The following is a 14,296-nucleotide window of genomic DNA, read 5'->3' as shown; positions in this document are numbered from 1 at the left end:
GGTTGCCATCTTTATTTCCTGACGGAATCTGCGACTTTTAACAGCCCCATGACCAGAAGAAATTACCAGTGCTACTCTCCCCGCATTGCAGAATCAAAGCTACACCTGCTGATTTGCTCCAGGAGTCAAAAGGCACAGGAGCCTTAGGGAAAGGGCCGTTGCTCAGTGGCAGAGCATCTGCTTTCTATACCTGGCATCCCTAAGGTAGGGGTGGGAGAGATCCCAGTCTGAAATCTTGGGGAGCTGCTGGTGAGCTAGATGGACCTGACTCAGGGTGTTCCTGTGAGTCCTGCCGGAAGGGAGGAGACAGGCCTGGTGCCAGTGTGCAGCCAGGTTGGGCCCCAGCCAAGGGCCCTGGCAGCCCTGAGGGGGCCCTCATTAGGATGGAGCCTGCTCTGTGGCAGAGCTGGGTCATGTGACTTGACTGGCAGCAGTAGCTGGGAGGAACCAGCCACACATATAAAGTCAGAGCACCCTAGCGAGGGAGCCTGCTCCACGAGCTAGAGGGAGCCCCAGCTGACGAAGCATCAAGGCCCCAGCTGACAAAGCGTCAAGGCGAGTTAAGTAGCAGAGTGAAAAGAGGATAAGTAGCTCCCATTTATTCCATTATTTAATTGAAGTAAAACAGCTCAGAGCAATAACTAATAAGGGCAGCCCAAGGTCACCCTGAGCTAGGAGCCAAATCCCGAAAGAACCTATATCTTAGGAGACAGATCCTAGGAGAAGGAAGCGTATAGAAAGCTAGTTTTCAACACCACCCTAGCAGGAAAGCTTCAGGGGACACTGTAAACAAGGCTAAATTCCAGTCGGAGAGAAGGGGTAAAAGGAAACTCCACTGATACATACAGGGAGAGAGTCAGCTCAGTCCTTGCTAAAAAGGGCAGCTTCAGCCTTCCTGAAACACAACCACAAGCTCTGTTTCCCTAGGTTAAAGAAAGGTCAGGCTGTTCTAGGTAGGAAAACAACAAACACAAAAGACTTGCCTGGAAGGCGCAGCCCCTTGCTGAGATTAAAAGCAGCCAAAAGCTTAAACAGCCCCGCCCCTTGCTCAGGAAGGAAGCCTGAGAGAATACTAAAGAGTTAAGCCCCAGCTGATAGCCATCAGCCTCAAGTAACACATCATTGGCTGGCAGCAGTAGCTGGGAAGAACCAGCCACACATATAAAGTCAGAGCACCCTAGCGAGGGAGCCTGCTCCACGAGCTAGAGGGAGCCCCAGCTGACAAAGCGTCAAAGCGAGTTAAGCAGCAGAGCGAGTTTGGCAGCAGGGTGAGGAGGCCAGGGCCCCCCACTCTGCCCGTCTGTTCCCTGACCTCAACTAAACCGCAGTCTCCAACCCATTGACGTAATAAACCTTAAAGAAAACTATGCAGGTAAGAAGCCAGCAGGGGTGTGGGGGCTTTCCAGTGTTTTGCACCGCCTGCAGCATGTACGACTATCTGCCTGTTGGACAGAAGTCGTGAGTGTGCTCTCGGTGCAATGAGCTCCTGGCTCTCCGGGAACGACTTCATTTCCTTGAGGCCAAGGTGGCGGACCTGGAACAGCTGAGAGAGGCAGAGAGATGGGTGGAGGAGGCCTTCAGGGACGTTATAGCTGTGTCCCACTCCAACGATGATAGCTCTCCTGCTATCATGGACAACGATGGTCTCGGGGAAGGAGAGCATCCAGCTGAGGAAGAGGGAAACGATCCCTTAGAAGGGACCCATTCCTTGGGGGATGAGCAGCTATCCTCGTGCCGAGGATATATCTCCAGGGGGTGGAGGGATCCTTGTAGTGGGTGATTGGATCATTAGGAACATAGACAGTGGGGTGTGTGATGGGCGTGTAGACCGCAAGGTGTTTTGCCTGCCTGGTGCGAAGGTTGCGGATATCGCCCGTCGTTTAGATAGTTTGGTAGACAGTGCTGGGAAGGAGTCAGTGGTCGTGGTGCACGTTGGCACCAACGACATGGGGAAATGCAGCCGTGAGGTCCTGGAAGCAAAATTTAGGTTGCTAGGTAGGATGCTGAAAGCCAGGACCTCCAAGGTGGCTTTCTCTGCTACCGGTTCCACGCGCAGGACCAGCCAGACAGGCCCAGCTTCGCAGTCTCAATGCGTGGATGAGACGATGGTGTCGGGTGGAAGGGTTTGGATTTGTTAGGCACTGGGGAACATTTTGGGACAAGCCGGGCCTGTACAAAAGGGACAGGCTCCACTTGAACCAGAATGGAACCAGACTGCTGGCACTTACAATTAAAAAGGTGGCAGAGCAGCTTTTAAACTGACTGAGGGGGGAAACCCGACAGGAGCTGAGAAAGGTCCGGTTCGGAATAAACCTCCCCCCTGGGATAAAAACCAAAGAAATGATGAAATTTTAAAAGGGGTAGGCCTAGAAGTAGGCATTGTGAGAGCAGGGGCACAGGATATAAATTCAGAAGAGCAAAATTACCACAGGCCTAACCACAAGTGCCAAAGACACTTGAAGAGAGACACTGCTTACAAGTGCCTGTACGCTAATGCTAGGAGCCTGTGAACCAAGATGGGAGAACTGGAGTGCTTGGTCTTAGAGGAGAGCATTGATATAGTGAGCATAACGGGGACCTGGTGGAATGGAGAAAACCAGTGGGATACGGTTATCCCTGGATATAAACTATATCGGAAGGACAGGGAATGACGTAGTGGTGGCGGAGACGCTCTATATGTGAAAGAAGGCATTGAATCCAGCAAGCTCGAAACCCCAAAAGAGGCAGACTCCTCCACAGAATCGTTGTGGGTGGTGATACCATGCCCCAGGAGGGACTTAATACTGGGAACGATCTATCGTCCCCCTGATCAAAATGCTCAGGGAGACCTTGAGATGAGATATGAAATTGAGGAAGCATCCAAACTAGGAAATGTGGTAGTAATGGGTGACTTCAACTACCCGGACATAGACTGGCTGCATATGTGTTCCAGTCATGACAAAGAAGCAAAGTTTCTAGATATTCTAAATGACTATTCCCTAGACCAGTTGGTCATGGAACCGACCAGAGGGACGGCAACCCTGGACTTAATCCTCAGTGGGGACCGGGACCTGGTGCAAGATGTAAGTGCTGTTGAACCGATTGGGAGCAGTGACCACAGTGCTATTAAATTAAACATACATGTAACTGGCCAATTGCCAAGAAAATCCAACACGGTCACATTTGACTTCAAAAGAGGAAACTTCACAAAAATGAGGGGATTGGTAAAAAGAAAGGTGAAAAACAAAGTCCAGAGGGTCACATCACTCGAAAATGCTTGGAAGTTGTTTAAAAACACTATATTAGAAGCTCAACTGGAGTGCATACCGCAGATCAGAAAAGGTACCGCCAGGGCCAAGAAGATGCCAGCATGGTTAACGAGCAAAGTCAAGGAAGCTCTTAGAGGCAAAAAGTCTTCCTTCAAAAAATGGAAGTCTTGTCCAAATGAAGAAAATAAAAAAGAACACAAACTCTGGCAAAAGAAATGCAAGAAGACAATAAGGGATGCTAAAAAAGAATTTGAGGAGCACATTGCTAAGAACATAAAAACCAACAACAAAAAATTCTATAAATACATTCAAAGCAGGAGACCATCTAGGGAGACGATTGGACCCTTGGATGATAAGGGAGTCAAAGGTGTACTAAAGAACGATAAGGAGATTGCAGAGAAGCTAAATGAATTCTTTGCATCTGTCTTCACAGTGGAAGATATAGGGCAGATCCCTGAACCTGAACTAACATTTGCAGGAAGGGATTCTGAGGAACTGAGACAAATAGTGGTAATGAGAGAGGAAGTTCTAAGCTTAATGGACAATATAAAAACTGACAAATCACCGGGCCCGGATGGCATCCACCCGAGAGTTCTCAAAGAACTCAAATGTGAAATTGCTGATCTGCTAACTAAAATATGTAACTTGTCCCTTGGGTCCTCCTCCGTGCCTGAGGACTGGAAAGTGGCAAATGTAACGCCAATCTTCAAAAAGGGATCCAGAGGGGATCCTGGAAATTACAGGCCAGTTAGCTTAACTTCTGTCCCTGGAAAACTGGTAGAAAGTATTATTAAAGCTAGATTAACTAAGCACATAGAAGAACAAGCCTTGCTGAAGCAGAGCCAGCATGGCTTCTGCAAGGGAAAGTCCTGTCTCAGTAACCTATTAGAATTCTTTGAGAGTGTCAACAAGCATATAGATAGAGGTGATCCAGTGGACATAGTGTACTTAGACTTTCAAAAAGCGTTTGACAAGGTACCTCACCAAAGGCTTCTGAGTAAGCTTAGCAGTCATGGAATAAGAGGAGAGGTCCTCTTGTGGATAAGAAATTGGTTAAGAAGCAGAAAGCAGAGAGTAGGAATAAACGGACAGTTCTCCCAATGGAGGGCTGTAGAAAGTGGAGTCCCTCAAGGATCGGTATTGGGACCTGTACTTTTCAACTTGTTCATTAATGACCTAGAATTAGGAGTGAGCAGTGAAGTGGCCAAGTTTGCTGACGATACTAAATTGTTCAGGGTTGTTAAAACAAAAAGGGATTGTGAAGAGCTCCAAAAAGATCTCTCCAAACTGAGTGAATGGGCGGAAAAATGGCAAATGCAATTCAATATAAACAAGTGTAAAATTATGCATATTGGAGCAAAAAATCTTAATTTCACATATACGCTCATGGGGTCTGAACTGGCGGTGACCGACCAGGAGAGAGACCTCGGGGTTGTAGTGGATAGCACGATGAAAATGTCGACCCAGTGTGCGGCAGCTGTGAAAAAGGCAAATTCCATGCTAGTGATAATTAGGAAAGGTATTGAAAATAAAACAGCCGATATCATAATGCCGTTGTATAAATCTATGGTGCGGCCGCATTTGGAATACTGTGTACAGTTCTGGTCGCCTCATCTCAAAAAGGATATTATAGAGTTGGAAAAGGTTCAGGAGAGGGCAACCAGAATGATCAAGGGGATGGAGCGACTCCCTTACGAGGAAAGGTTGCAGCATTTGGGGCTTTTTAGTTTAGAGAAAAGGCGGGTCAGAGGAGACATGATAGAAGTGTATAAAATTATGCATGGCATTGAGAAAGTGGATAGAGAAAAGTTCTTCTCCCTCTCTCATAATACTAGAACTCGTGGACATTCAAAGAAGCTGAATGTTGGAGGATTCAGGACAGACAAAAGGAAGTACTTCTTTACTCAGCGCATAGTTAAACTATGGAATTTGCTCCCACAAGATGCAGTAATGGCCACCAGCTTGGACGGCTTTAAAAGAAGATTAGACAAATTCATGGAGGACAGGGCTATCAATGGCTACTAGCCGTGATGGCTGTGCTGTGCCACCCTAGTCAGAGGCAGCATGCTTCTGAAAACCAGTTGCCGGAAGCCTCAGGAGGGGAGAGTGTTCTTGCACTCGGGTCCTGCTTGCGGGCTTCCCCCAGGCACCTGGTTGGCCACTGTGAGAACAGGATGCTGGACTAGATGTGCCACTGGCCTGATCCAGCAGGCTCTTCTTATGTTCTTATGACACTGCTGTGGATCGCAGAGTGGAAGCAACCAGGCACCACCACCCCATATCGGGAGAGGGTGTTGGGGCAAATGGCGCTGTGGACCTAGGCAAGCTGGTGCCGACCCTGGGAGGAGGAGGCAATATCTAACACTGATTTGTTGCAGCACACCTACAGCGGGATACGCTCCTCTCCTTGACACAAAGATACAGTGAAATAAATTTGTATAAACATCCTTGAACATGATCTACAATTTAGCCTCACTCCCTGGCATACTAATAAGCTTCCAGCCCAGGCTCCCCATCCCCCCAGTCTCTGGGCCTTTTAGCTTTTCTCCTCTTCACCTACCTGTGCTCGGGTTCTGGCCATATTGTCTGCATGATAGGGATACTATCGTTGCATCCTGCATTACAGTTCCTACAATGAGCGAGGAGGGGAATAGACTACATAAATTCCAAAGTCCCTTTCCAATTCTATGATGCTAAAGCCATTCTAAACAGCTACAGAGCAGGGTGAGGGGAAGATTATGAATTTCTGTGAATACATGCAAATATTGGTGTCTAAGCGGTTGGAAGATGTAATACTCCAGGGAGGCCAACTCCAGGTTTGAGAATGCTCTGGGCAAAGAAGTAGCCCCCCTTGGCCTTACCTGGCTCTTATGGCAGCACTCCAAAAGCACTAGGCAGTTGCATCTAGCCATTATTTAATTTCCCATACTGCTTTAGAGCAGGGGTGCGGAACCTCTGCCCCGTAGGCCTAATTAGGTCTGCTGGACCTCCCCATTTGGCCTGTGAGGCTATTTTGGCCAAGACACGCCATTCTGCCCTATACCTCACATTGTATATGAGATGGCCTTGGGGATCAAATGGAGAGGCCTGGAGAACCTAATTTAGTCTGTGGGCTGGAGGTTTCTGAGTCCCGCTCTAAAGCATTATGGTAAATTAAAGGATGGGTAGATGCATCTGACCCCTTTGAACTTTGACAGTTGTCAGTCACTGGGGCCAGAAAAACATTAAGGTGGACCTAGGGCAGGTATCAGCAGTGGGCTGTGGGCTCTAGCGCATGTCCAAGATTGCCAGGTGTTGAGGCCAGCCTTGGATCCCAGTAACAGAACTGCTAAAAGAACATAAGAGCCTGCTGGATCTGGCCATAGTCCCATCTAGTCCAGCATCCTGTTCTCACAGTGACCAGCTGGATACCTCTGGGAAGCCTGCAAGCAGGACCTGAGCTCTACAGTACTCTCCCCTCCTGTGGTTTCCAGCAACTGGAGGCAGTATGCTTCTACTGGTGTGGGGAGAGATCAATAGTTCATGCAAAAACAAAGTAATAACTAGAGCACAAACACCGTGTGGAAATACCCATGATCTTTAAACCACACATCTAGTTTTAATTTTGACAGGAATTGTTTGTTATAACTCCTTCCTAAATTGGGAACAGTAGTGTGCATCCCATCCAGTTACTTCTTGACAGTATTTAAATACACAGCCTTCCCCTCCCCAATTACAGCATAGATACAGAACCAGTAGCTTGATGGCTCCTATTTACTTTCTTACCGGTTTTCATTTGGTAGGTATTATTTATAAAAGTAGAGATTTTGTTATTGTTCCCCCCTCCCTCCTTTTCTCTTTTATACAAAAACAAGCTGCAGCCTTTATGGAGATGATGTAATGCCATCTGCAACTCCTTTGGGGCAGCGTATAGTTTTTTAAGTCTTCTGTGTGGTATCAGTTTTATGATTCAGGAAATAGGCCCTTCATATCTCATGCAATTAACCCTGAACCATCTGCATGAAAGCAAATAAGGGAGGAAAATGAATGAGAAGAAAGCAACAGTGCAGTTGTTTCAATCGACAAGCTATTTACACTAGTTTGCTCCCTTGTGACTGAAAAACAGCGGCCATCAGATAAACATGGAGTAAGGAATTTATGGCCCACAAATGGATTTTCAACAGCCCCTGCCAGGGTGGCCAGTGGTTAGGAATCATGGGAGCTGTAGTCCAACAACACCTGAAGGGTCACTTTAATCTTGTGTCTGAAGTTTCCTTATTTATTTAGTCATTCATTTATCACATTTGTATGCCACACAGACTTCTCTGGATGGCTTACAAGAAATAATAAAAATAGATAAAAAGAAAAAAGATAAATATATGCAACAAAACAGAACTTGCTGCACCCCCTAAATTAAAAAGAGATTAAAGAAAAAGGGGCCCAGACTACCTGGCAGAGCAATCCAACCCCCCTTTTGCACTGGTCTGGTTTTGCATAGCTCCTTGCAAAGCACTCTGCAAGACCTAACAGGCAGCTGAATCCCACCCCAAGATTCTCATAAGTTGTTAGGAGCTTGCGTAGACCATTTTCCTCTCGGCCACCCTCTTATTTTTCTTCCCCTACCTCAACTAACATTGTAATATTCCAGGCCTCACCTGCACTCACCACAGACCAAAATTAGGGATGGCAACCTGTGGGCCTTCAGATGTTGCTGGACTACAGCTCCCATCATCCCTGACTATTGGCTATGCTGGCTGGGGCTGATGGGAGTTGCAGCCCAATAGCACTTGAAGAGCGACATGTTTCCCATTCCTGCTTTTCAACAACCCTGCTACATAGGGCAATATTACTATTCCCATATCATAGGTGGAGGTTGAGGCAAGCTACTATCCATTAGTTTGCCAAAGACCACCAAGGAGTTCATACTGAATAGCAAGTCTCTTTTGAGACTGACAGGAGTTTCAAAAGCACTTTGCTGTGATACGGCATGTGGGTCTGCCAATCACAGAAAAACATCAGAAGTCCTAACCAATGGATGCATAACAAACTGACTATACAGTTTATAGCAGGTGTGGGGAATCTTTGGCACTCTAGATGTTGCTGAACTGCAACTCTCATTATCCCTGGCCATTGGCTGTGCTTTCTGGGGCTGATGGGAGTTACAGTCCAGCAACATCTGAAGAGCAAAAGGTTCCCCACTCATGACCTACAGTTTATCAAGTCCTGCCTTTGTACAGTTATCTGTTTGTTCTCTGACTGAAATGCAGTAAGTGGAAATAGAAAATTCCTATCTTTTCCTCAACCCCTGCCTCACCGCAGTTCATGAATTGTTTCTTTGGAGATATTGCTGGACTATCTTGAAATGTGTCAGCTGGCTTGAAATCCTAAACTCACAGCAAGAGAAATGTTAATTACTAATTTGAAAGTCTGGAGGTTCCACTAACTTCTCATGCGAAATATTTAATATTTGAACCTTTTAGCTCCTCTCTTCCCTATTGCATTTTCTTTGTTTGTCTCAGTTGCCTCTCTTTTGGATCTTTCCTTCTTAATTAGAGAGGAGCTTTGGCTATGGGGTGGTATATAAATGCAATCAATCAATCAATCAATCAATCAATCAATCAATCAATCAATCAATCAATCGGATACATTTCTTCAAGGCTGATTTTCAGAGACAACAGCAGCAGTTTGGGGTCAGTCTTGTTAAGATTAACACCCATGTGCTATATATCCAGTATGATAGTTGCCTGCTAATATCCTGTCAAACTGTATAAGTCTTTATCTAGGCACCCAGTTTCTATTAGAAATAAGTAGCATCATTTTTGATGTGCATCTAATCCTCTGTCCTTTCTATTCATCAGCAAAATGCTCATGGTTTTGTGATTTTTGTAGTGCCAGAAGTTCAGAAGAGGAACAGAAACAGCTGCCACATTCTGGAGAGAACTAAGGAGGCTGGACTTTTCACTACATTTTGCAAAAGGAATTAAAACTGCCCAACATTTTCAGAAAGCCGTATGTACTCTTCTTAGATACTACATGTTTTACTTTGCAGGTGGTGTGCAAAATCTAAATTTCGAAAGGAGAGGGGAGCTTTCAAAGATGACTCTATAAAAAGGATTTTGAAGTAGGTAGATATGTGCACAGTCGGAGGGGGATGGAAAGGAAGTAAAGATGAAAAGAGGTCTGTTTTGTAAAGATCAGTCAATTAAATGATGTGAGTACCACTGGGTTAAAAATGATCAGGGTGTAGTCTGAGGGTATATGGCTGCCACTTTGCAGAAGCTAAGCAGGTCTGGGTCTAGTGCCTGGAGGGGTGATGATCTGGGAAACACATGCTACCCATGATGGAAGAAAGGCAAATATAGATATGTAAGAAAATAAATAGATAAATGTGTTTTTTTAAAAAAGATATTAAGGATCTAATTCTATTATGCTGACCAATTGGTCGAATAAACTAATTGATTGATTGATTGATTCTATACTTAATAGATGCACTGGTGGAGGGGATATAGGATATGGCAGAAGCCCCGCTATGCTTGTGGAAAGCAAGATATGCTGTTGCCATGTCAGATGTGCTGGTAGGACAGCTCAGGAATGTTGGTGGAAGGTGGAGGTGTTTTGCCAATGAAGTTATGCTAGTGGAACAGAAAACTGGGTGGCACAGGCGAGAAGCACACTTCAAATCTTATACTCCTTTGGACTTCAGCCATGACCCCATTGACAGTGCAGCTATATACCCACCAGGCACAAGAAATTTCCCTCCCATTGATTTCAATTGGCTTATGAAACATTTGACTGTACATTGAGAGAGTCAAAAAAATAACAGAACAAAAGTATGTCACTCTCCTCTAAATGGGGAAAGGTTTACATGGCAAATGCCTTTGGGAGGAAGTAGTATTGATTGTCCACTGTTATTGCCTGGTTACTGTTAGATAACAGACTGCTGGACTAGATCAGCCATTTGTCTAATAAACAGGTGTTCTGTTCTTATTGGTGACTTTCAGTGTCTTTGTAATAATCTTTACTTATAAACATACATGTTGATCAGGCATTATAGGGGTATAGAAACAAGCACACAAGCAGGCAGAGCTAGTCCTAAAGTTGCATCAGTTCTGCAAACCAAAATCTCAAATCATCTCTGTCAGTCAAAAAGAAAAATGCCTTTGGATAGCTCTGCTTGTGTGTACACACTAGACTTAGAACATTCACACCTGTTCCAGTCCCATCACCTTGCAAGTAGATGTGTGTGACTCACACTGCATTTTAAGGTGGCTTTAGAGAAATTGCAGTCAAATAGCACCTATGATTCATCATCTACTGTCAAGCTATATTAAAGGTGACTTTTGCTTCACCTAATAATATGGTTGTGGCAAAAACTAGGAAAGAACTCATGGATCAAGCCCAAACTTCTGAAATTATCAGGAATTTTTATTTCATGTATTTTTGTTGCAATATATAATGTTACCAAATTCTTCTAAGCTACACAGGAAGTGGATTAGATTGTGAAAGACCAACCCAAAGTGTGTTCGCATTTTTACAAATTTGTAGAGCAGTACAATATCTCAGAGAGGAAGTCAGATCTCCTGCTCCCCTGGTGCATTCACTATAGCTGCCTAATTTCCCTGCTTTTTAAAGTTTGATACAAATATCTGTTGGCTATAGGTACATTCTTAAACCGTAAGGTTTTTTGTCTATTAGTGAGTTTCTTTGCTTTTTAATCTAGGAGGTAAGAACTGGGATCCTGTGTAAGTTTGCTGAGAATGGATTGATCATTTGCATGCTTATCGAGTTCAGTGGGATTTACTCCCCTGCAATCATGGTTAGGATAGTTGAAACGGACCAGAGGGCAGGGGTAGGGAAGGAGGGCAGGTTTGTTCATTTGCATGCTTATTGAGTTCAGTGAGATTTACTCCTGTGCAATCATGCTTACGATAGGCAAAACTGACCATGTGGGTGGGAGGAGAAGAGGGAAGGAGGGCTGGAGTGGGCGGGGAGGAGGAAGTAGGAAGAGGGGAGGGGAGAAAGAAGGGAGGAGGAACGGAGAGGACTGGGGAAGGAGGGGAAAGCAGGTCTGATCATTTGCATGCTTTTTGAGTTCAATGGGGAGAGCAGAGGGAAGGAGGAAGTGAGGGGAGAGGGGAGTGGAAGGAGGGGGAGGGGGAAGGAGGGGATTGGAAGGGGAGGGGTGGGGCAAAGGAAGGAGGAGGAAAGGGTTAGGGAGGTGATGGGAGGGGGAGGAGGAGGGTAGGGTAGGTTTAATCATTTGTATGCTTATTGAGTTCAATGGGATTTGCTCCCATGCAATCATGCTTAAGACAAGTAAAACTGACCGTGGGGAAGGAGGAGGAGGGTATTGGAAGGGGAAGATGGTATTGGGAGGAGGAATGGAGGGAAGGGGCAAGAGGGAGGGGGAGGAGGGGAAGGCAAGTTTGATCATTTGCATGCTTTTTGAGTTCAATGGGATTTACCCCTGTGCAATCATGCTTAGGATAGGTGAAACTGACCGGGAGGAGGGGCAGGAAGGAGAGGGGGAGAGAAGTGGAGGGGAGGGTAGGAGTTTGGGGGGTGGGCACTGGGCAGAGGGGAAGCCCCGTTCCCTTCGAAAATAAAAACATTGTGAACAGTATTGTTTTCCAGTGTGCCCCCCACCTTTTTATTCTACAAGAGGCACATGTCTCCCACCCAAATTTAAACCAAACTGTCACTGGCCACATCCATACCAGATCTCTATTTCACTTTAGACAGTCATGGCTTCCCCCAAAGAATCCTGGGAAGTGTAGTTAATGAAGGGTGCTGAGAGTTGCTAGGAGATGCCCTGTTCCCCTCACAGATCTTCAATCAGAGCGGCTGACTGTTAAATCACTCTGGCCACTGGAGCTCTGTCAGGGGAATGTATATGTTATCACAACCAGAATTGTACAGTTTATGTAAACAAAACAAAAAACTCCCAGTGCCACAAAAGAGAGCCACAAAGATAGCTATGTTCACCCATAAGAAAAATCCCAAAATCCGTAGTAGGGCAATACTTTGTTTAGGCCAGCACAAAATCAGCCATTGTGTGTTTCTTCCTCCTAGCATCCCTAGGTGTAACCTGAAATGTTCACAGTACCTAGGAGAGCCTAATCTGTTAGGATTGCTACCCCTTACTACACTATGGCTTTAACATCAAACCAGCTTTCTCACCATCAGTTTTGTTTAGTACCCAACCTGATGAAGAGTTTTGGAGAGCCTGAAAGTTTGCTTACTCTTTTGTGACATTTTGGTTGACCTAATCACTGTTGGAGTTTGGTATATATAGCAGGGGAGTGCAGAAGTGAATAGTCTGGTGGCTGACAGAATAAAGAAGTGTAAGGTTTATTACTCCTAGGAAATAAAGCCATTCTAAGTACAGACATAGATGTGGCCGTTATGGAGGTTAACATAAACACTAACTCAGAAAAGGAGGAAGGAATTAAAGTCTGAAAAAAATCTACATATCAACAAGTAGTTATGAAAGAAGGAATCAGCAAGGGAATAATAGGTTAAGAACATAAGAACATAAGAAGAGCCTGCTGGATCAGGCCAGTGGCCCATCTAGTCCAGCATCCTGTTCTCACAGTGGCCAACCAGGTGCCTGGGTTACCTTTCTGTCTATTCCCCCCTCCCACTCCTTCAGCTCACTTGTTACAAGTGTTGGTGCTTATTATATATTGTCCTATTATGGATAAAAAGTCAGCTATCTTGGACAGTTCACTATGTTATAAATAATTATCCAATAGTAAAAAAGCGAAAGAAAGAATTTGCCATGGGCAGTTTTACTTATTGCATCATGAAAGTTGCCTTGGCATACATGCAAATAAAATCCTTTGCTTTGAAAGCTGTTGTCCTTAATTCAAAATATTCTGGTTGTAATTATGAAATGCTGACAGAAGGACACACTGCACTTGCTCAAAGGCTTTCCTGTTTTTGTTATGGCCTCATATGCTATAGAACTAAATCCTGACATTTAAAGCTGTTGCTGGGACTAAACATGGTGAATCTCAGAGATAAGCCGTGATTTACCCAGGCATATGATTGAGGGGGGGAAGGAGGAGAGAATGTATTGCTATTCAAAACAGTTGGAAATGTAATATGAACATACACTTGATTTTACACAATTATCTCTGGTCTTTTGCTACCATATCTTGGTTAAATGATGGTTATTCTATCAGATATTGTCCAGATGCTGTATTCCTCTCAAACCCATTAGCATTCAGACATTTAAAAGTCTACCCAGTTCCTCTATAGGCAGTTTTAGAAATGTGCAGTCACAAAACTAGGCAATGTTGTTGTTATTTCTACTAAACCAGTCTGTAGGTGAAACAGATTGCTAGCTTTCAAGTCCCATAAGGCTCTTTGTCAGAAAGCAAAGAAGAAGGAGTAGGTCAGTGAATTGTCATAAGAACATAAGAAGAGCCTGCTGGATCAGGCCAGTGGCCCATCTAGTCCAGCATCCTGTTCTCACAGTGGCCAACCAGGTGCCTGGGGGAAGCCCGCAAGCAGGACCCGAGTGCAAGAACACTCTCCCCTCCTGAGGCTTCCGGCAGCTGGTTTTCAGAAGCATGCTGCCTCTGACTAGGGTGGCAGAGCACAGCCATCACGGCTAGTAGCCATTGATAGCCCTGTCCTCCATGAATTTGTCTAATCTTCTTTTAAAGCCGTCCAAGCTGGTGGCCATTACTGCATCTTGTGGGAGCAAATTCCATAGTTTAACTATGCGCTGAGTAAAGAAGTACTTCCTTTTGTCTGTCCTGAATCTTCCAACATTCAGCTTCTTTGAATGTCCACGAGTTCTAGTATTATGAGAGAGGGAGAAGAACTTTTCTCTATCCACTTTCTCAATGCCATGCATAATTTTATACACTTCTATCATGTCTCCTCTAACCCGCCTTTTCTCTAAACTAAAAAGCCCCAAATGCTGCAACCTTTCCTCGTAAGGGAGTCGCTCCATCTGGAAACATCTCATGTAAGCAGCATTGTTGAAGTTAGATCGAGGCAGATCTACCGAGCCCCCTGGAAGGGAGATCACTTGAAGCTGAATATAAGTGTTGTAA

The sequence above is a fragment of the Rhineura floridana genome, chromosome 4 (assembly GCF_030035675.1).
Source record: "Rhineura floridana isolate rRhiFlo1 chromosome 4, rRhiFlo1.hap2, whole genome shotgun sequence".
Lineage (NCBI taxonomy): Eukaryota > Metazoa > Chordata > Lepidosauria > Squamata > Rhineuridae > Rhineura > Rhineura floridana.
This window is presented reverse-complemented; position numbering follows the sequence as displayed.